At 33.7% G+C, this 25,178-nt stretch overlaps 1 long non-coding RNA gene across 4 annotated transcripts in view; it reads left to right on the forward strand.

Moving 5' to 3' along the window:
• Positions 1-25,178, forward strand: part of LOC118152332 (uncharacterized) — a 67,139-nt gene that overhangs the window by 33,724 nt on the left and 8,237 nt on the right. For all 4 annotated transcript variants that reach the window (XR_013533487.1, XR_004741009.3, XR_013533488.1 and 1 more), the window contains one exon: positions 11,396-11,478. This is a non-coding gene — a long non-coding RNA (uncharacterized LOC118152332). The remainder of the gene's footprint in view (positions 1-11,395; positions 11,479-25,178) is intronic.

The raw sequence follows: 25,178 nt of genomic DNA on the forward strand, positions 1-25,178 counted from the left end.
TTTAAAATTAGCCTTCTCTGTATTGCTAGGCAGAATAATCAAGTACTAGTAAATAAATTAAGTACTATTCAACTTATCCTCGGGTGCATTGTATAGAATTGTTCATCAACATCTACAATTTGGATTGATGAGATGCAATTTTTTAAAATTTAGATCCATATTCAATATTAATGTTTGTTTTTTCTCTCCACGTGTCTCAATAAATTGCATAATCCATCCTCATGGGAAGTAAAATAAAATGTTACTTCATTTCAACCCTAGCTTTTTTAGAGGTTTAACTGCTAATATCTGAGCTTCCTTTAAACGAGAATAACAAAAAAATATAAGACCTGCTAATCCATGATGGTCCATGGATTCTTTGTTATGAATCATAGAGAGGTAAAGAGCTTGTGCAAGAATGTAAAGCACTTTGTGGCTAAACCTGCTATTTATTTCAGCTGAATTTTGCTTTTCTTTGTAGCAAGACTTTCTCGAAAAAGGAAGTATTATTAACTTTATCTCTCAAGCTTCTTATCTCATTCAGGACCAATAATAATACATAGTTCAAAGAGCAGCTACCTTGAGTAGTACTATTTCACTCAATTTCTAACGTAGTCTTTGATTTTGTAAAGTTGTGACTGTTGACTTGATATACTAAGAGACAGACATACAAAAAATCATACTTAATTATGCAGATTTCTAAGCTCTGTCTCTTTTTCTACATTGCTGTAAGAAAATATATCAACACTTTCTAAATAAGACCCAGTGAGGTATTTTTAAAAAACAAACGATTAAAAAATGCCAGAAGCACTATCAGGTCAGCCTTAGGCAAAAAGTGACTTAGAGCACAGCTTACTTTAACCAACAATGTATACTACAAGCACTGAATCTATTACCCTGAGGCTGTAATAACAAAATCTTTAGGTTAGAAAATTTTAAAAACAGTTTTGGTTGGTTGGTTTTGTTTACAATTTGAAAGGGATTCTGTTGTTTGCACATTTTAATACTTGATTTTTAAGGAGTAATAACTATGACTTAAATTCACTCTGGTATTTGACTTTAGGACAATTTTACTGAAAGTAGATATAGATTCATCTTAGAAAACATACAAATTTTGAAATTGTGCTTTTCAGATCTGACATCTTTTAGTAGTTGAGACTTCAGTATAAATACAATAGGAAAAGTGAAATTCAATTATACAATATTTTCAACCAATAAGTTAGAATGCACTAGAGTTCTAATATGAACCAGAATGACTAAACTTCAATAATATCTATTTTCAATTCAGAATACATTTTATCATGGAACCTCTAAATTCAGAGATATCAGTATTCACCAATACAGTGGATAAACACTATTTGCTGAGATGCTCACCTGCCAGATGAATAATGACTACAAGTATTTATCATAGATTCCTACTAAAATAATAAACAGTCATTCCTCGGTATCCATGAGGAATAGCATCCAGGACCTACCATGGATAACCAAATCTGTGAAAGTTCAAATCCTTTATATAGAATAGTGTTAATATTAGCATATAACCTATGCACATCCTCTTTTATACTTTAAATCATCTCCAAATTATTTATAATACCTAGCACAGTGTAAATTCCATATAAATAGTTGTTATACTCTACTGTTTAGGAAATAATGATGAAAAATGTCAGTATATGTTCAGCAATTTTTTCTGAATGTTTTCAAACTGCAATTGGTTGAATCCATGGATGCAGAACCCAAGAATATGGAGAGCCAATTGTCCTCCCCAAATGGGTAATATTATGAGTTGTCATTAACTTTATTGATAATAGAGGGTGTAAGGCCAGTTATAAAGAGAGTTTTTAAAAAATGATATCATTAGAGGCATATAGAAGGAATGTGATGCTAATATAATAACTTTGCAGATTTCTCACATTAACTCATTACAGGTCTCAAAAACATATTGCTTGGAATCATTGAATAATCCTTAAACCTATTCTGATAGCTCTTTTCTACTTACAAATTGTAGCATTTAGGTATAGGATAGGTGTTAGATATATAAAATAATCTTGATGAATATATAATTTTTGAATCTGTAATAAAAGACAAACCCAGAAGATTTCTTTTGTACTAATTTAATGTTATTGAGCAACCTATTCCATCACAGTAGTAACAGTTGTATAAAAGTCATACCTCATGCAACAGATATAATCTTTTAGAGACACTAATTATGGACAAGCAACCAAAAAAAAACTTAACGTGGTTTTATCTACAATCATGATTATATAACTATATTAGAAAATCTTTGCGCATAATATAGCAATGAATAGAAATTACACAGTGTTTGTGATTAGTTGTTGATGAATAGACTACAATATTAAGTTATGTAGACTTTTATTAAGTTTATTGTAAAATATAACATGGCAAAGCAGACTCCAATCATGGAAAATGCCCAGGTGATGCTCATTAATTATTTAATTTTTTATATGTACATTAGGAGTGTAGCAAACAACCAGTATTCTACCTAGTATATTTTGAAAATAAAAAACGTAACACACCTAGCAATTAGAAAATTGTAAACTACTTGTAAACATCGCTTTACTCATGTCTTAGGGGCAAATGAAAGCAAAAAACAAAACAAAACACAACCGTTTAAAATTTTCACAAGACTTTTATTATATTTTCTACTTTGTTTTCCTTAATAAAAATGTTGTAACCATTAATTAAGAGCAGCATTAAATCAACTTGAGATATCATTTCTTTCTATAAGTTATATTCGTTTGATGATTAATTCAAAATAATTCTATTAAAAGCTTTAGGTTTTTTCAGTGAATCCCACTTCATAAACCATTGAGTCAGAATGCATAAACTAAAGGTAATGAGAAATGTTATTGGGAGAGAACTTTCTCCTCTTAATATATTTCAAATATTCAACACAAGGCAAACTTTATCCAAGTAATCTTTAGGTTAGGTGAGTTTTAAAAGAGGTGTGTGTTTCATAAAGTGTTTTTAAATTACCTTCTCCTTGGAAAGGTCCTTGGGTGGGCTTTGAGGAGCATGTTAATAACTTATAATGAGGAGTAAGACATGGTCCTTACTTCAAAAATCATACACTATACTAAGTTTGAAGGGACGAAGCAGCATCTCTTCTCTAAGAAATATAATCTATTAGGTTTGTGCAAATGTAATTGTGGCATCATGCGGTAGCTCTATTTTTATTTTTTGAGGAAACTCCCTACAATTTTTCATAATGGCAGTTTACACCCTCATCAAGAGTGTGCCAGGGTTCCCTTACTCCACATCCTTGTCAACACTTGTTATCTTTTATCTTTTTGATAGCAGCCATCCTAACAGGAATGAGGTAATACCTTATTATTATAACTTTCATTTCCCTGATAATTAGTAAGGTTGAGCCGTTTTATATACTGTAACAGCAGAAACCAGAATTACATTTACATCGACATAATTCCACTCTCAGCTTCTTGAAATTGTAGCCTCAATGCTTTTATTTTCCTCCATGTAAACAGAGGAAGATGTCAGAAACAAAATAAAACCGAAAAATAATTCTTTAAACTAATCTATTGTTTTCAACCATATAAAACTTGCGATTTAATTTATTTGTATATGATTCTAAATGATTTGTATGATGAATTCATTTATATCCAACGCATCAGGCCCAAGACCATTCAATCTAAGTTTGCTCACCCACACATATTTAGAAACATAACTCCTCAGAATGTGCCTTTGAATTTACCACAATTCATTTATATATATTATATAATGTAAAATATGTGTACATATGCATACATATATACACAAAAATATTATATGTTTATATAAATTGAGATATACATGTATTCATATCCATACATGTACCCACATATGTGTATATTTGTATATTTTTCCTATTTCATTATATCTATATAAATCCATTTTAAACTCAAGGGAAAAGAGAAATTTGTATTATTTTTTAGTTTACAATTTAAAAACTCAGTATGGTATTGCATAAATACACAGATGGAGATCAGTGGAACAGCAGAGAGCCCAGAAACAAATCCATGTAATTTAGGTCCAACTCATCTTGGACAAGGATGCCAAGAACATGAAATGGACCGTCTCTCCAATAAACAGGCCTGAAAAAAACTAGATACTCCACAGCCAAAAGATTGAAATTGAGCCCTTACACCGTACATGAAAATCAACTCAAAATGGATTGGAGACTTAAATGTAACACTTGAAATTGTAAAACCACTAGAAAAAAAAAACAGGAGGAAAGTTTCTTGAGTGGGTCTTGGTAATAAAATTGTGGTTATTAAACCAAAGCACCATCAGTAAAAGTAAAAACAGACAACAGGAATGACACCCAACAAAAAGCTTCCATACATAAAAATAAGTAACCAGTGATAGGGTAAAGAGGCATCTTACCAAGTGGAAGAAAATATTTGTAAACCATATATCTCACAAAGGATTAATTTCCAAAACATTTAAGAAATTTCTACAATTTGACAGTAAAAAAACAAATTGTCCTATTACAAAATGGAAAAAGGGTTCTAATATTCATTTTTCCAAAGAAGACATGCAAAGGCCAAAAGGTATACAACAAATTCGCAACATCACTAATCATCAGGGAAATGAAAATCAAAACCATAAGATTATCACCTCCTTTCTGTTAGGATGGCTGCTATCAAAAAGATAAAAGACAAGTGTTGACAAGGATGTGGAGAAAAGGAACCCTGGCATACTCTTGATGAGTATGTAAACTGGCACTGCCATTATGGAAGATCACATGAAGTTTCTTAAAAAAAAAATAAAAATAGAGGCCGGGTACAGTGGCTCATGCCTGTAATCCCAGCACTCTAGGAGGACAAGGTGGGCAGGTCATGAGGTCAAGAGATCAAGGCCATTCTGGCCAACATAGTGAAACCCTGTATCTACTAAAAATACAAAAATTAGCTGGACATGGTGGCGTGCACCTAGAGTCCCAGCTACTCAGAGGCTGAGGCTGAGGCAAGAGAATCGCTTGAACCCAGGAGGCAGAAACTGCAGTGAGCCAAGATCGCGCCACTGCAATGCAGTCTGGTGACACAGCAAGACTCTGTCTCAAAAAATAAATGAATAAAATAAAAATAGAGCTATTGTGTGATCCAGCAACTCCAGTTCTGGGTATATATGCAAAGGGATTGAAATCAGACTCTTTAAAAGATATCTGCATTCCCATGTTCATTGTTGCATTAATCAGAGCAGCCAATATATGAAAATCTAAATGTCCAGTGATGAGTAAAAAAAATTGGTAAATCTACACACAATAGATTATTATTAAGCCTTAAAAATAAAAGCCTGTTTTTTGTCACAACATGGGTAAGACTGAAGTACACTGTGCTAAGTGAAATAAGCCAGACGCAGAAAGACAAATCCTGTGTAATATCATTTATAAGCAGTGGAGAATAAAGTCAGAGTTACAGAAGCAGCAAGCAAAATGGCAGTTGTCAGGGGCTGAGAAGAGAGGGTAATGGGGTTTTGTGGTGAAAGTGTGCAGTTTTAATAGCATACGATGAATAAATTATGGAGATCTACAGTGCATCATAGTAATTATAGTTAACAATACTGTGTTATATACTTGAAATTTGCTAAGAAAGAAGACCTTAACTCTTTTCATCACAAAATAACTGAAGAGGATGGCAACTATGCAAAGTGATGGATATGTTTATTAGCGCTATTGTTGTGATCACTCTACAATGTATATGGTTCACAGCATGAAGTGGTACTACTTAAATATACATATCGTCTATTTATCAATTATATCTCAGTGATGCTGTTAAAGAATACTGATTTCAGAACAGAGAATCTGGTAGAAGCTTAATGTTGAGAATACATATATTTAGAAGAGGTGACTGACCAAATATTAATAAATTTGAAAATGGAAGTGAAATATAACACTTATAACAATGAGACAAATAATTATGTCAAAGCCACTTACTATGGTCAAAAGACATTGGCTTTGGATCTCATAGAGATCATCCCTTTTTGGAGGAAGAAATTGGAGGTCTTGAGATTTTACAACTAATTTTCAAAATAAAGGCAGAGAGGATTATCTAAGCTGCAGCCAAAATCTAATATGGGGCATCAAGAAAATAATTCTTTTTCAGACAAGGAATTCTTCCAAATAACCATGTTACAAAATAGATGGGCCATTGCAGATCTGTCACTACAAGAATGACACACTGCCTTGAAGGTGATCAATACATTTAAAAAATATTGAGTAGTATTAGTCTTTTAAAAATACAGTCAGAGAAAAATGACTAATTGTCTCTCTTTTAAAAGGAGGTAAATAGCAACAACAAAAAGATAGGTGAGTCATACCAAATTAGTAGCAAATATTGAATATTAGATATTGTGGAAGAGCAAATGCAGAGGATAGAGATTATAGTACAGAATGATGGAAGGGCACCAAGATGGCAGAGTGCAATCAAAAGACTCAATGTAAATTCAGAGAAAAATACTCATCATCTAGAGATTGTAAGGAGTTGGATAGAAAGCAAAAAATAACAATACAGAGCATGAAAATGGAGAAAGAACACAGGTAGACCTGAGGAAAGGTTTACAACATTTTAATCTCTTAAGCGACTTTAGTGAAAATAGAAAAAAAAAAATTCTACCTTACCTTTTACTTACGGTAAAGTAGAAAAGAGATAAAAGTGTTTATAAAGCTAAGCAAAGATATGCAAATCATTGTCACATTAGTGAGTTCTGCCACACCATACAGTAATAATAATAATGTACCGAGGACAACCACCTGTAAATTACATTTTACAAAGTGGTTTAATTTGTGCTACAAGAGCAATGGAGCTTACAAATAATCAATGGGAAGAAAATGACGGACATGTTAAAAATATTTAATATAAGCTATACATCCTTCCATTTACCAGTAACCTGCTGAGTCACTATGAATCTTATAGTTATAAATCCACAATCCATCATCTGTACTTCAAAACATTTGGAAGGACCTGTGATCTGGAAACGGGCTTATTTATCTCTGTCTTCTATGAGTTTTGGGGTACTGTTAGATTATCCACTCCATACTTACCATCATCATGGGAAGTGGGGGCCACCCACAAGAAGACGAAGCAATGAAGGATATTAAAAACTTCTAAAGTTAGTAGGATAATGTCATTGTGCACTACAGATTCTCTTCTTATATGGTGTCATTCTTGTAAGAATTTATTTGGCAGAAAAAGAAATTTGTGTCTCATGCTCTGTTTCTTAAAGAGATTTCTAGAAGTTTTGATTTCTAATATTGCTTCTTTGGTCAATGTGCCATTTGGAGAGATTTAAGAGCCAGCTGGTCGTCTGTCTATAAAAGATTAGCAATGTTCTAGATAAAGATGTTCCCTCAGGTTGGTCCTGGTAGGCAGATGGCATGCACTGACTGATTCATAGCTTGAAAAAGGAAAGACAAAACCATCATCAACAACAACAATAAAATATTTTTATTCTTGTAATTTATTGAGATTTTGGGATTAATTTTTCCCTCAGTACAGCACAGTTTTGTTTTATTTGTTTGTTTTGATTGATAGACTCTCCATAAACAACGTTCATAAGAAAATTCCATATATGTGCCTTGCAATTCAGGCTTCCACGCTACTTGATAAAAAGAAACGAACAAAGTATACACAAAATTGGAGATTCAACCAAATAACTGAGCTCTCCTTATAGCTAAAGGTTTACATAGCCAATACTAAACTTATTTGCATGAGTCTCAGTATTACATTATAGTGAAGCTTGTACCTCAAACTAGACTGAAGCTTTTTAAAGTTAAACATCAAAGTTTATACTTCCAACATGTCCACAGAGATTCCTAACACTATTCCTAATAAACACTTATTAAAGTACGCTGACATAACTTTTTCTGAAAAAAGTATGTATCTGAATAATACAAATTGAAAACATAAGAATATGTTGAATCTTAAGAGCAAAGATAGAACTAAAAGAAAAAATAGAGATTTCCATTAAAAAAGAAAAATGAAGAATAAGAATAGTGCAAGGAATTTAGAAAATTAATTACCATAGGAGATTTTTTTTTTTTTTTTTTTTTTTTTTTTTTTTGACACGGAGTTTCGCTCTTGTTACCCAGGCTGGAGTGCAATGGCGCGATCTCAGCTCACCGCAACCTCCGCCTCCTGGGTTCAGGCCATTCTCCTGCCTCAGCTTCCTGGGTAGCTGGGATTACAGGCACACGCCACCGTGCCCAGCTAATTTTTTTGTATTTTTAGTAGAAACGGGGTTTTACCATGTTGACCAGGATGGTCTCGACCTCTTGACCTCGTGATCCACCCTCCTCGGCCTCCCAAAGTGCTGGGATTACAGGCGTGAGCCACCGCGCACGGCACCATAGGAGATTCTTGAGAGAAAAGATGGAAGCAGCATTTTTAGAAAACAACAAATAAGCAGAAGGCAAATTAATACTGCCTCTGGAATAATGGATCTTTTTCTGTAGTTTTTATTTATTTAAGGTATTAACTGGTAAAACGAATAAAGTGTCATTTTTTTTGTTCAGTGTGAAAATGTGTCACATATAAATTCTAAGCCTAAAAATACAATGGCATCATATAATAACCACACTGTCTGAACGTCCCATTTGTAAAAACTATTAGAGAAAACTTGGGGACAGCAGACTTATGTGGTTGTAATTTTAGAATTAAGTATGTTTGTTAATGAAGACTACTTTAGAAGTTTTAAGTGATTAATTGCAGGCAATTTTCCTAACTCTGCCAGCACCTTCCTGTTCTCCCCTATAACTCCTTAGGAATATCCAATTTATTTGTCTACTTATATTTTACGTCACTGTCTTGTGACTTCTGATCTTTTTTGCCTCCCTCTCTTCTTTCTTTTCCTCCTTCTTCTTAATTTTTCAAATCATATATTTTTTACCTTGAAGCCAGATAGTCACTTATTAAATATGAATCTTCCTTGTCATCAATTTGCTTACCCAAGATATAAGGTAGCATCAGTACTTAGAAGCAAAAATTTAAAACTTTTATTAGTGGTAAATTTAAAAATAATTTCATAAAATGTAAAGCCACCAAATTCAGATATTTATAAAATTTCACTTAGGCACACACTACAGGCATTTGCAAAACATTAATTTTGTTTAATTCCCAAATTAAAATATGGTTATTATGGTTTTGTTAAATATTTTAATAAAATTTGGGAAAAATGAGGCCATTGCTTTTAAGATTTGAAATTAATGGGTTCTTTTAAAGATTAAAAACTGTAATACAAAAACATTTTTAAAAATATTTAGCAAAGTTTTCTGAATTGTATTGTTAAAAGTGCAGATAAAAATGACCTTTCTCAGTTTCCCATTTAAATTATCAGTTTAAAGGGTAATCATGTGAAGTAGAGGACTTTTGAATTATTTATGAATGGATCGCTTATGTAGGGAGTTCTACATGCAGTTGCATTTCAATTTTTGACTTTGTCTAGTGAGAGGCAGCCAATTCATTGAACAAGATTAAACATAAAGACATTCACAGAAATTCATAATGGTCTTACTAGGAAAGGCAGCAAGGGCATGAACAACTGTAGCAGGGCTAATCTCAAATTTCAATGGCCATCACTTAATTATTTTAGCTTTCAGTTCAAGTAATGTATCTCTTTATTAACGCGTCACATTTTATTAATTACCACAAACCACTCTCCAGAAGTCACGGTCATCACCTAGTTCCAGCCTTTTCACATATTTTATATGCTTAGTACTTAAAATGACCCCTGTGGTTGATAGTGTAGTAAAGGTATTTTACTGGTTGACTAAATTAAATGTATTCACACTACATGTGTTTTCTGGATTAACATTTTAAACCTAGTATTTGTGGTACCAGAGAACATAAACTTTATAGGTTCTTCAAAAACTTGTTTTTTTTTCAAGTTCTTATAGCACTTGTGGCATAAAAAATATACGAATTTAACATTTGCCTATCACATTTATAATATTTGTTAATATACCACAGGGAATATTTAGGACTTACCACACTCAAGATATTGTGTATTATTGAGTTAGAATTTATATCCCAGGAGAGTTTAATGCATTTCTGTGCCACATTCAGGTAGGATAATTATTTTGCTAAATACTCTCAAATAGTAAATGAGTATGAAGATTCAGTATAAGTAATTTGTAGAACAGTGATGTAAAATGTAAATATTTAAAGCCCTAACAAATAAAGTCACATCACATTTAATTTGTTTACTGAACCATTACTTCATTCATGTATCAAGGATTTATTTACTTTATATAGAAGAGATACAGCAATCTTATTGAGAAGAAAATATAGCAAAACTTCTGGCTTCCTTGATCACCTTGTTGCGACAATTTCAGAACATAAGATGAGACAAAATTTAAATACAGATTTTTGCTAGCTAAGGAAAAGCTAATTAAGAATGTACTCATTACTATAGTTTCAGCCCTTTGAAAAAGTGATGTCAAAATTAATGAAGATACAAATTATGCAATGAAAAGAATAGTCTCCAATGTATATGACTCATGGTAGATCTTAGAAGGTTATATGTCAATAGTGAAGTATCAGTAACATCTGTTCAGTTCCATGCCCTTTAGACGAATAGACTTTTTCACATTACCTCCTTCTCCGCATTAGGTTGTGTAATGGATTACGCAATATTCAGGTATGATCAATGATAAGTTGATGGCTGGATAGAGGGTATAGAATCTAAAATAGCTCAATAATGACTCCCTTCAACTCTTTTTCAGCTTGCTTTCTGGTCCTCCTCATGTGCTGTGGTTTTTTTCCAGTGTTGGATGGTAGGGTTAATTTCTTTCTCCCTCTCATTCCATGTCTTATCTTGTCTTTAGGAGATGAAACATTTGCTTTGCAAATATGCATTTATATTTTCTGTTTCACACTTTGGTCAATGACTTTATTTGAAATTTAAGTACTGCTTCTGTATTGCTTCAGATATTAGAACGAAAGTCAGATGGAAAGAAAATATACAAAATTCACTGGCTAACACCTTGTGACATAACTCTTCCATACAATCAAAATAATTTAATAAAATAACATTACATATTATAAGAATGTAAATCAAGCTTGTTCAGCCCACAGCCTTTGGGCTGCATGTGACCCAGGATGGCTTTGAATGTGACCCAACAGAAATTTATCAACTTTATTAAAACATTATGAGATTTTTTTTTGGTGTAAACTTTTTTTTAACCTATGAGCTTTTGTTTGTGTTAATGTATTTTGTGTGTGGCCCAAGATAATTCTCCTTATTCCAATGTGACCAAAGGAAACTAAAAGATTGGATATCCCTGATATAAATCCTCATTCTCCACAACTGAAAAGTTACAGAGAACATCATATTTCATGTCTTGGTCATGAAGTATTTTCCAACGTCCTACAAAGATTACAAAAACATTTCTAATTCACAGGGATCTCCAACTTCCAGGCCGTAGACTGAAAGCAGTTCACAGCCAGTTAGGAACCAGTCTGCACAGCAGGAGGTGAATGACTAGTAAGTGAACAAAACATGATCTGTATTCACAGCCACTTCCCATTGATTGCATTACCACCTGAGCTCCATCTCCTGTCAGATCAGTGGTGGCGTTAGATTCTCATGGTAGCTCAAACCTTGCTGTGAGCTGCACATGTGAAGGATCTAGGCTGTATGTTCCTGATGATAATCTAATACCTGATAATCAATCTGTCACTGTCTCCCATCATCTGCAAATAGGACCCTCTAGTTGCTGGAAAACAAGCTCAGGGTTCCTGCTGATTCTACATTATGGTGCATTGTATAATTATGTGATGACGTATTGCAATGTAATAATAATAGATATAAAGTGCACAGTAAATGTAATGCACTTGAATCATACCTTAAACATCCACTCTGCCCATCTGGGGAAAACTGTCTTCCAAGAAACCAGTCCCTGGTGCCAGAAAGGTTGGGAACTGCTGTTTTCAAAGGCTATTTTATGTTTCCAATTACAAGTTACAAAATATCTTCTGGAGAATTAGAACTTGTTCAAATCCATCAAGATAGTAAGTGACTAAGTCAATATTTCAACCTAGGTGTAAATTACTTCCATGGCATCATTCCTTCTGTTTGTCCACTCTGCCTGAGAGCATTGCATTGTACTGGGGGAAGGCAATCTTATCACTTAGTTTACTTAGCAAATTTTTTGTTATTTTATTTTTTAACATACAATGGCAAATTCAGTTGACTTAATCATAGCAATATCACAAATACCATATAATTGAAATCCAGTTACTACTAGTTATTGTATTGATGTATATGACAATTAATTGTTATAAAGGTAAACCAACCTATCATTTTCACTCAGTCAGAACTTTTTTCCTTATTTTCCTAGTTCTTGGTTTTGTTTGTTTGGTGGTGGTGTTACAGGTGGTGATCTGGTGTTGTCTGTTTAAGAAGTCTCCTTACAACTCAATATAGATGGAGTCATCAATAACAAGGCCTCATCTCTCAACAAAAAGATGGGCTTAGAACTCAGGGTGAGCCCATTAGAATTCTGCATCCGCAAGATGGTCCAATAAGATTATTCCTTGAAACATATTAGGTAGAGCCAGTAAAAAAGGCACAGTAACTTTTTCTTTGACAGTACAAGGTGAAAAAAAGGCTCTTGAAATACTACTGGCTCTATAGCTTGGTAGCAAAGAGAATGATAGCTGCAAAATAGAACCAATTTTCAGAGGAAATTACAGATTGATATAGGGCTCTAAAATGAGCATTTAAGCCATTTGCTTCTTTTGTGCTTGAAGTCATTTCCAGGAAGTAGACACATTTCCAAGCATTGTTACTTAAGTTGCCTTGTGTTATTTTTGTCACTGGTAACTGAAAGAGTTTTGACAAATAGAGAAACTATTAGGTATAAGTATGCTTCTAAAGTAACAATATATTAAATAATGCTATGGATAAAATAGAATTGGGGGCAATTTTTTACTTAGTGAAACATAAACAATCTTCATCATATGACAATTAAGTGACTGGTTGTACTAATAGATGTTGCCTTTTAGAATACAAACTGTATACTTCTCAAAACTGAAGTTTTAGAGGCTTAGTAGAATATATCTGTATATTGGAGTGGATTGGTTTTATAAAAATCTCTTTTCTCAAAACAAAGTTAAAAATACATTCTGTTTTATGTTTTATTTCTTTCAGTTTTTGTAGTTAAGGAAAATGGAAAGGTACAAATTATTCTAAAATTTTCTAGAGAATAAAATGCCTAATTAATGAGAATAAGTGATAGGACGAGTTCTTGATTCTTCATGTTGGCAAAAAAGAATTGGATTTGTATGGATTTAGGTGAGTAAATGAAATATAAGAAAATTTATTAGTGATAAAATTCACATTATAATTTTCTTTTTAAAAGGTGACTTAATTAAGATATTTTCCAGAAAACCTCTCTTGAATCTACTCTTTACAGCTCTGCTGACTGGGAAGTCCTTTCATAAGACATTGACGCTGGAATCATTTTGAGAACAGGACACATGGGGTCTATGGAGAGAGGTGGGAAGTGAGGACAGGGTGGTAAAATTGCATCTCCAATTACACTTTCTGCTTTTAAGTTTTTTGTTACACACAAATTGATTCCTTAATTTATTCCTCTAAGGGTTAAATTTTAGTTCAAATTTCTTTTAAACTTTTTAATTTCAAATTCCAGATTCATTTTAGAAATTCTTAAAATCCAGAAAATTATAGCAAAAAAAAAAAAAAAGAGTAAAATCTCCTATGATCCCACCAGTCAGAGCAACTTGGCTGATAAAAGTCTCTTGGTCATTATTTGATGTGTAGGTCCTACTCTCATTTCCAAATTAGAATTAACTGAGCCTACAGAGTAGTATCCTATTAGACAGAAACATTTCTAATGATTAGTAATACCCAAACTTACATCAGGGACTTAAAAAAGCAGCACTTAAGAAATCACCATAAAGCCAAGTTCTTCTCATTTATGTATTTCCCCACTCTTAGAATGAAACTCTTTAAAAATGCTCATCATCACTGGTCATTAGAGAAATGCAAATCAAAACTACATTGAGATACTATCTCACACCAGTTAGAATGGCCATCATTAAAAAATCCGAAGACAACAGATACTGGAGAGGATGTGGAGAAATAGGAACACTTTTACACTGTTGGTGGGAGTGTAAATTGGTTCAACCATTATGGAAGACAGTGTGGCGATTCCTTAAGGACGTAGAAACAGAAATTCCATTTGACCCAGCAATCCTGTTACCCGGTATATATCCAAAAGATTATAAATCATTCTATTATAAGGACACACGCATACAAATGTTCACTGCAGCACTGTTTACAATAGCAAAGACTTGGAACCAGCCAAAATGCCCATTGCCGTTAGACTGGACTAGGAAAATGTGGCACATATACAGCACGGAATGGTATGCAGCCATAAAAAATGAGTTCCTGTCCTTTGTGGGGAAATGGATGAACCTGGAAACCATCATTCTCAACAAACTGACACAAGAACAGAAAATCAAACACTGCATGTTCTTACTCATAGGCGGGTTTGAACAATGAGAACAAATGGACACAGAGAGGGAACATCACACACTGAGGTCTATGGAGGGTAACCAGGGGAGGGACAGTACACGGTGGGGGGTGGGAGTTGGGGAGGGATAACATGGGGAGAAATGCCAGATATAGATAATGGCAATGGAGGCAGCAAACCACATTGCCATGTATGTACCTATGCAACAATCCTGCCTGTTCTTCACATGTACCCCAAAACCTAAAATGCAATAAAATATAAAAAAAAAAAACAAGAATAAAACTCTTTGTTTAAAACATCTCATATTTTACAGACAGCTGCTTGCATCCATGTTTTAGGTAGTAAAGGGGCGTCTTGAGCAAGTGTAGTTTTTTAACAAACTTTCATTTCTTCCTGTAGCTTCAGTTCCTTAAAATAAACACTTGCATATATAAGACCTGAAGAGTTATTTTGGGAAGTGGTCACGTGGAAGAACAAGGAATTAAAAAGAGTTACATGGTTAAGAAGAGGCGGCCAATTAAGGGGATGTTAAGTTGATTATCACAGAGGGCACCTGAGCCTTAATCATACCATATAGAATACATCTCCGAATAGTATCTCAGAAAGAAAAAGCCAGTTTATCCAGTTACTCCTGTGTCCCACCCTGACTGGACAAAGGTAATTAAGTCCCTCTCACTTTGCAATTACCGTACATGCCAGGGGAATTGAGTGAGCTTGGTCAGGCCAGCACCCCACACAGTATAAGCCAAGTAGATCCAGGTGAAAAACTGTTAGTACTTTTCAAACTAGATTTAGTAAGACTCTATTGATCATTTATTAATTTATTTTATTTATTAATGAACATTTCATCAATCTTTCTACACTAAGATGGTATTCTATTTTTCCTTTTATAGCGTCTTATATTATCACAAATAATTCATTATTCTGCTTAGTGTTGGTCACCAATGTCTTTTCCCATGTTTTTCAGACACATGATAAAAATTTTCAAATAAATTATTTAATCTTTTTCTTTTTACATAGACTTAAAACTATAAGAAACTGATTTTTGCCTTAAAGCACATTATCACCCTTTACTTACTCAAAAAAATTAATATGTTTTAGCAAATTTGTATTATCTGTCTTTATTTTTATATGGATTTCCATAATTTTCTCCAAATCCTTTGGCTTATGTAATTTTGTTACAGTTCTCCTACTGTTAATTAATGTATTTCTACCATTATATTTTTTAACTTGCTCTTGTCATTATAAGAAAGAAAGCTATTTAAAATCTGTAAACCCGGCTGATTTCCTCACTTCTATAACTTTCTAGCTCTAATTGGATTTTTCAAGGTGTTCAAGAGAGCAATTATTATTTCTGTTTTTTACTTCCTGCATTTACTAGCTTCAGTGAAAATTTTAAATAATAATGATGAGAGAAGGCATCATTTTCTCATTCTTGACTTTATTGAGAATGACTCTAGCACAAAATATTCTGTATGACATTAATAGATACGTATAAAAAATTCACTGTCTGACTAAGTTGAAGAGAATGAAGGTCAGGAACAATTGAACAGCACCTGGCAACTAATTACTCATGTACAGTTGAGATATTATTGTTTTTATTACATCTCTTAGTCTTCACATTTTTTATTTCCTACAGCAAATTCCCAATGAGTTTTTAGGTGTGTTTAATATGTACCTACAGAGGAATTATGGAGTTTTAATTTAATAACTTCTTGCCAATTTTAGATATTTCATGTATTGTCCACTGAAGTATCAATTGTCTTTTGGAAATAATATTCTTAATTGAAGAGAAATCTTTAATTTTAATAGAATCAAATTAATCAAACTTTTTTTCTTTGATGTTTAAAGGAACCCTTATCATCCCTAATTGACTCCCTGTCACAAAGATAATTTTCTATATTGTTACTGTTAATTTTATTGTTTTACAGTTAGGCTTTTATATATCAAGTATTTGAATTATATCATCAATACATGTTGTATTAGTTCCCTTCAATGTTGGTAGATAACGATCTCCCAATGATGGCAGATCACGATCAAACTAGCTTTAATTCACCTACATGATAAGTCCCTTCTTCCTTAATCATCTATAAACATGCCTTCTTACTGATTTCTGGGGCTCTTTATCATATAGCAAGTCACTTTACATCTGTCCTTGAGATATTTGTGCTGTTCCTCTGGTCTAGCAATTCATTCATTCTTCCATTAATACATCATTTTTTTCCAGATATATTGAGGAAGGAGTAACAAATAAAAATTCCATATATGTAAAGTGTGCAGCATGATGTTTTGATACATGTATATATTATGAAATGAATAGCATCATTAAGCTCATTAATATACAAATACCTCACATAGTTATGCTTTGTTTCATAACACTTAAGATTTTCTCTCTTAGCAAGTTTCAAGTATACATTAACTAAGACAGCATTGTGTGTGTTAAATCTCCAAAACTTCTTGATTTTACAACTGAAAGGTTATACCCATTGAACATATTTTCCCATTTATCCCAATTTGCTAATCACTATTGCACACTTTGCTGGCATGAGCTTGACTTTTTTAGATTTTATATATAAATGAGAACATTCAGTATTTGTCTTTCATTATTTGGCTTATTCACTGAGTATAATGTTCTCCAGATTCATCTGTGTTGTCACAAATGGCAGAATCTCCTTTTTAAAGACTGGATATTATGAGACTGCTGGATAACCGAGTAGACTATTTTTATTTTACTAGAAACTGCCGTACTTCTTTTAATAATAGTTGTATCAATTTAGATTCTAACCAACATTGTATGGGGGCTCCATTTTCTCCATATCCTGGACAATATTTTTATTTTTTGACTTTTTAATAATAGGCATCCTAATAGCTATTAGGTAATATCTCAGTGGTTATGATTTGCATTTCCCTTTTGATACTCACTTCCCAATGTGATTATTACTTGGAAAATTGTCTATTCGTATTTTCTATTTTTAAATTAGACAATGTGTTAATTTGTTGTAGAATTGTAGCACTGTCTTATATATTTTGGATATAAACCTTTCATTATACATTTAGTTTACAAATACGTTCTTCCATTTCGTATGCTGCCTTTTCATTTTGTTAATTGTTTCCTTTGCTGGGCAAAAAATTTTTGCATTAATATAGTCCTACTTGTTTATTTTTGCTTTTATTGTCTGTGCTTGTGGTAATATGCCCTAAAACTTATTGCCAAGACCAGTGTGGAAGATTTTTTTTTCTTCTGTTTTCTCTCAAAAATGCTATGGTAACAGATCTTACCTTTAAGCCTTCAATGCATTTGCTTGTTTTTTTTTCTGTATGATTTAAGATAAAGGTCCAATTTCATTCTTTTCATGTGGTTGTTCAGATTTCCAAACATTTATTGAAGAGACTATTTTTCCCTATTATGTATTCTTATTGAATATTTGTTTACCACATATGATTGGGTATGTTTCTTGGTTTTCTAATTTTTCCCATTGGTCTATGTGTCTGTTTTTATGTAATACCACACTGTTTTAATTACTATTACTTTGTAATATAATTTGAAGTCAGGAAGTATGATGCCTCCAGCTTTATTTTATCCATGTAGGCAGAAAGGGCATTGATAAAGCAATGCAAGACTGTATATCCTCCCCTCTTTGATACATCTTTTCTTATTTCTGTGATATACTCAGGTACCCCAATATCTTACCTGGATATTTTACCTCTTGTGAAGATGTTTTCCTGTGTAAATAGCTGTTCAAATTAGTATTTCTCTGAGGCAAAGAGGACTGAAAAGTTATATTCCATAGTCTTGTTGACATCACTCTCCATTAACTTTAAAACATCTTCTTCCCTTTCTTTCTCTTTCTTTTCCGTTTTTCCCCTTTGTTTTCTGTATTAATGAGAACCTTGTATTATCCAAATATTTGCATTTGTATTTCTTTTCTCCATATATCTTACATCCATCCCATTTATTTATGATATTGCTAATGCTTTCCAATTGCCTAGATGGGTGTATGCCTTAAATTGTTCTTCACCTATATCTATCCTATTATTTATGCTATCCATTGTGTTATTTGATTAGTTCTTCACCTATTCTTATTCTATTATTTATGCTATCCATTGTATTATATGCATTAGTACCTTTAACTTCTTATTCCTCTTTCAATATCTTCCTTTATCTCCCTATGAATAGTCATTGAGTATATTTTAAACCCCTGGAATGTCTCTTCTATACTCATTTAATATAAGTTGTCACCTATAGTCTTTATTTTGAGGTATCTATATGTGTAGGCATTTGAAAATTTTTGTCTTTTAAGCTAAGGACATCAGCTACTGTGGCTGGCAATGTGGATTGGCAAGTGACTTAAAGCTGGATCTCAGACCATACTATCATAGTAAAGTCAGAGAAAAAAGGCAGGAAAATGCTCTAGAGAGGATGCTCCAGGTGTTAGAATTGACCTACTCCCCTTTTATGATTTCTTTTTTCTAATTAGTCAAACATTTTTTCAGAGATTCACTTTAAACCTTTTAAGAAATGTGGAATTAATAGAAGGAACCCATCAAAATCCAGGGCAGCACAGGGGCCAAATTAGAGTAGTGAAGGCCATTACCATCATGCATCACAGATGTTACTGATGGTTTTCTTGAACTTAACAGCCAGAAATGAGAGTGCAAAACTTTAATATCCTGAAGCCCATCATTTCACTGCTGCCTCTTACAGCCCACATTTTAAAAACCCACATAAAATCAATAGATACTTTTCAGCTTCCTCTCACACATTTTAATGTGCTTGAATTGTGGCCATTTAATAAGTAAACACCAGAAAAGAAGAATATATAGTGATTTCATGTGATTAAAATATTAGAATAAATCTACTTCCAATAGCACTCATCTTATAAGATTGTATTTTACATGTATAATATGATATATCTGATGCCTAAATTTTTACCCAAATTCTACTATTTGGTAATGTAACCAGGGGAGCTACTCAGCTCCCAGTTCTGAAGAGGGTCTTAGACTTGCTAACCCTGAAGAATGGGGAAAGGGGCCCCAAAGGCGCAGTGAGTTTGCCGTTCAAATAAATTTCATGGACCCAAAGAGTTTTGGGGAAAAGTGATTTATTACAGAGAAAGAGAAAGACAGCTCCCACGCTGTTATGGGAAGTGAGCCAGAGAAGGAATCCATACAGGTAGGAGCGGCTGGAGTTTTAGTCCTTGAGTTATTCCCTCCCCATTCATGTTCTCATCCAATGAGAGGAGGTCTTTCAAACTTCCTCTGGAGTGATTAATCTTTGACTCTAATACCACATTGGCTGCTTGGTCCACAACTCTGAGTCACAGAGCCTCCTCCACCCAGAGCATTCCGGATGTTTTTGACAAAGGAGCCTTACCTGGCTTTCTCCCCCTACCCCGTGTGTGGGAAACCCAGACAGAGAACTTTATATTTGAAGTCCCTCTGGTTCCCGGATGGAGATGAGGAGCCGGGAAACTCCTGCCTTTGAAATCACACAGCTCATGGACCCGGGAAGAGAAGTCACTTGGTAATAATTAGTTTTAAATAAATATCCTCCTAGATGTCTCATGTCTTGAAACTTCTGAGTTATTTAGACTTCAAGATAGGAAAAAATTGCTTCAAGAACCCTCACAAGACTTTGTATAACATAATTTCCTCATTCCCAGATTCTTCATTCTGATCACTCAATGTTTATTATCACTTACTTGTAACTTACTGATAATAGTGCTTTAAACTGTAAAAACAAACAAACAAAACAGTGATAAACATATGCTTTGTTTCCTAATAGTCAAGAATTTTTAAAATGAATTTCTTGGCTTATTCAAATGTGGGTGAAAACCTTATGGAAGCCAGATCAAATTTGGACTCTGCAGAATACACTACTTTTTTTTTTTTTAATTGTACTTTAGGGTCTGGGGTACATGTGCACATCATACAGGTTGTTGCATAGGTGCATATGTGGCAAGGTGGTTTGCTACCTCCATTCCCCATCATCTATATCTAGCATTTCACCCCACGTTATCCCTCCTCAACCTCCCCATCCCCACACTGTCCCTCGCGTTGCCTCCCCAAACTGACCCCAGTGGGGGATGCTCCCCTCCCTGTGTCCATGTGTTCTAATTGTTCAACATCTGCCTATGAGTGAGAACATGAGGTGTTTGATTTTCTGTTCTTGTGTCAGTTTAATGAGAATGATGGTTTCCAGATTCATCCATGTCCCTACAAAGGACAGGAACTCATCATTTTTTATGGCTGCATAGTACTCCATGGTGTATATGTACCACATTTCCTTTGTCCAGTCTATCATTGATGGACATTTGGGTTGGTTTCAGGTCTTTGCTGTTGTAAACAGTGCAATGATGAACGTACATGTCCATGTGTCTTTACAATAGAACGATTTACTTTATCCTATTTTTGTTATTTCCAGGGAATTTATTCTGTCAGCCAAAGACTAAACTATTTCAGTATTTTTATAATGCAATAAAAATACAGAAAAAATAACAGTTTTTCTTATGAATTAGAAAAAAATTTTCCATTCTACCAGTGATTACTATAGAATCTCTTTAATTATTGCTAAAATCAATAAAAAACAATAATATTATAAAGTTAAATAATAAGCCTGAAAGCAGTAAGTAAATTCAAAAACATTAAGAAAGGGAATCTTTTCTAAGTCACAACAGTTACTTTCTTTTTATCGACTCATATGGATCCTTAATATTCTCAAAGTATAATTTTTTTTGGAATTCTTTCAAGATATTTTTAAATAAAATATTATTACCTGAAAATAAATCTGCTGCAATTGATCTGGATGCTGAATCTATTTGATTTTTGTTTCAATTCTGAGTTCATGAATAAGTTTACTCTTTCAAAAGTTTTTTTTTTTTTTTAAGGGAAACTGTCTCTACAGTATAGATTTTCATCAACATCAAAGTGAATAAAATAATATCTTAGCAGTAAAGGAGGAATTGTTGAAGGACTGTAATATAAACAAAATGTAGGACATATATTATGTGTAAATTATTAAATTCATGTCACAATATACTAAATCATAGTGCTAGTGAATTGTGATTGAGCATGTTGATCATCTCATGTCTGGTAAAGAACACATAATGAACAAATTAATACATTCTCTCTCATATATTTAATCATTGATTTTTCTTCTGAATCATTGTTTGCTGAGCCACTTTTCTGAACTTTGAAATATTTATTTTTAAATATATAACATATTGACAAAATCTATATTGAATTATATTTGGGAAATGAGAGTACAATTATATCCTTGTGCATTTCATTTTTCTAATTATCTTTGATCCTTTCCTGAGAGCAATAAAAACACTATTCTATGACTTTTCTATTGTTTCTGTAACAAATCACCACAAATGTAGAGACTTGAAATAACACACATTTATTACTGTGCAGTTCTAAAAATCAGGAGCCACAGTGAGTCTCACCATGCTAAAATCACGGCATCAGCAAAGCTGTGCTTCCTTTTGGAGAATGTAAGAGTGGATCCACTTGCTTGTGTTTTATAGCTTTTGGGAAACAACCTTGGGCTTGTAGACCCCTTCCTCCAGCTTCAAAGCCAGCAATGGCCATTTGAGTCTTTCTGACAATAATAATTCTTTTTTATTTGAGATGGAGGCTCACTCTGTCCCCCAGGCTGGAGTGCAGTGGCCTGATCTCTGCTTACTGCAACTTCCACCTCCCAAATTCAAGCAATTCTTCTGCTTCCGCCTCCCTAGCAGCTGGGACTACAGGCATACACCAGCATGCCTGGCTATTTTTTGTATTTTTAGTAGAGATGGGGTTTCACCATGTTGGCCAGGTTGGTCTTGACTCCTGACCTCAAGTGATCCACCCTGTCAGCCTCCCAAAGTTCTGGGATTATGGGCGTGAACCACAACACCTGACCAACAATGCTAATTCTTTGCATTTGTTGCCTCCATCTTCTCTAGGTAAGCCTCATTTAAATTATCCAAGGTAATCATTTTATCTTAAAATGATTTCAAGAATCCTAGTAGCAAAGCTTCCTGAATATAATGCTCCCAGTTACGAGATTGATGCAGATAAGTAAAAAATATTTATCAGCCACTTAGGACAAGTTACTAAGATCACAAAAAACATTGCAGTATAGCAAAAAATGTCTAAAATTTCTTATCTTAAAAGGCTTTAACAAAATTCTTATGTTTTGTATAGTTAATTTCTACAAGTCTGTAACTAAAGCTAAGATTAGTAGCTCATTGCATAGAAGTTATAGAAAAGTCAATTTTGTAACCTTGCCTTTGGCTTTGGTTTTGGGCTTTTATGTTGGTAAAAGAGCGTTAACCATTGATGAATGCCTATCTGCCTCTATTCCCATCTGGCCTACAACATTTAAATTAGCTATAGGTCTTTAGAGTCTAAATTGTTTGGCCATGGGGTCCTGCTGAGGGACAGGGTGGACCTGGGGCAGGTAGCCATGCTACCCTGACTCCTATGAACAGAATAAAGATTGGTGGCCATTGATGCTGCCTCTGGCAAATCTTGGCCAGAAGGGGCTAAATGTAAACTAGAAATAAATTTCTGAGCCCCGAAAACCAACTGAATAGACTTCTCTTCTTGGCCAAGGGCATTCCAAAGTAAACCCGAAAATGTAGTTCAGGCTAGGATGAGAAGGCTGGGTCAGACAGACCTCACTCTGCCCTCCCCGCATTGGAATTTAGGCACAACTGATAAGCATTAACATTAAAACAGAGGTCTTAAGACTGACAGAAACACACTTTTGTAGCATAAGACACTAAATCCCAGCCTAACTCTATTATAGTATCATATGACAGACAATAGGCCCTGAAAGAAATTAAAATATTTAACCCCAATGTGTATTTTTTTGACGTATATTGAAATGACTCTGCAAAGCTGCCTCTTGTGGGGAAAATCTACATTCTCCTACCTATGTCCTGTTACCTGGAGAATTTATCTAAGTGATAAAGCCTGGGTCTCCACAACTCCTTATCTTAATCCAGATTTTCTTTCCATTGATTGCAAATCTTAATAACTCTTTTGACAAACTGCCACTTAGACAATCTTTAAATTCACCTTCCACCTGGAAGCCCCCACTTCAAATTGTACCACATTTCCCACCTGAACCAATATATATCATACATGTATTGATTGATGTCTTATGTCTTTGTACAACATATAAAATCAAGCTGTAACCTGACCAACTTGGGCATATGATTTCATGATCTCCTGGGGCTGTGTCATGGGACACTGGTCATTTATATTTGGCTCAGAATTAATGTCTGCAAATATTAAAGAAAAAGAAAATAATATCACCGGAATCCTCTAGAGAGGAAAAGGGGGAATATGGTTTCAGTAGGCTTAAAATTATATAAGCCATACTTTTTTGCTATAAGAAGCAGTTGGGACATTAATAAAGTTGAACTGTGAACATTGGAAACTCCCATGGATCGCCTGACTAAACATACTTATGATCATTTAAATCCACACTTGTTTGGAAATGTAGGATATTTAACATAACGTGAAATACAACATAACACAATCCTGCTACTTTCTGTGAAATGACACTTTCTTGTGGATTTAACATCTTGACATGAAGAGATGGATTCTCTGTTCCGGCTCCACACCTGTGTCAATACATACTTAGAGAGTGGAGATCTCACAGGTCATACTCTGCTTGTTTCATGTAACAGGTTGTTCTCAGCCAACTAGTTTAGAATCTTAGTTTCTTCTCTCTTGATTACTGCAACAAATTGTAAACTTGTCATTTGATTTTCACCTCAACTTCCACTTAATTACTCAAACAACTGCTCAAATAATTCTCTTAAAGCTTTGATTAAATTAATTATCTATCAAAAAGGTTTAGACTCGATAATATACTCAATCTCTTCATCAGGAAAAAGGGTTCTTCCCAATTTGACTTTTACTTAATTGCCATGTTTACCACTGATAAACAACTATTTCCTCCTGCTAATATACTAACATTTATATTATATTTACTAAAATGTGCCATTTATACCATTCCACTGCAGTCATGATACAAATTATTCCCTTTATCTGGATCTACTTTGCGTGTATGCACTACAAGTGAGTCACTTTTGTTTCTTCCTGTAAATTGGTGTATTTTCTCTTTTTGACAGGATCTGATATGGATGGGCTTTGTCTAATGTTCAGTACATTTTGTATGTTTAAACATTAAAACTCGAGATTACTGTCTTCATCTTGACAAGTAGAGTGATCAAATGGAGTAGGCTGGAACTTAGAAACTGTTTTAATTAATTACAGGAACATAGATTTCCCTGTTTAATGACATGACACTGCTAAAGTTTAAGGGCTATAAATTTGGAACCAATTGGAGGAAAACATTCATGGAGTGTTGACCACTGGCAAAATACTCTGCATCAGGAAATCAGCCAGAAAAATATTGTAGCTGCACCTTAAAATGGGCTATATAATTTTATGACTAGAGTAACATGTGTAGCTATGAAAGCAAAAATAATGAAGGATGAAATAAAAAGAGATAATTAAACATCAGACTTCAGTGCATTAACCATTTATCTGCAGGAGCCAGAGATATGTGTCTTCTCTTTAATTGATTCTTGTAAAAAATTATGCTTTAGTTGTGATGCTTTAGTAACCTCTATTTGACTTTTCTGTTGCTGAAAGATCATTTGTAGCTTTCTTCTGG

The sequence above is a fragment of the Callithrix jacchus genome, chromosome 3, assembly GCF_049354715.1.
Source record: "Callithrix jacchus isolate 240 chromosome 3, calJac240_pri, whole genome shotgun sequence".
Classification (NCBI taxonomy): domain Eukaryota; kingdom Metazoa; phylum Chordata; class Mammalia; order Primates; family Cebidae; genus Callithrix; species Callithrix jacchus.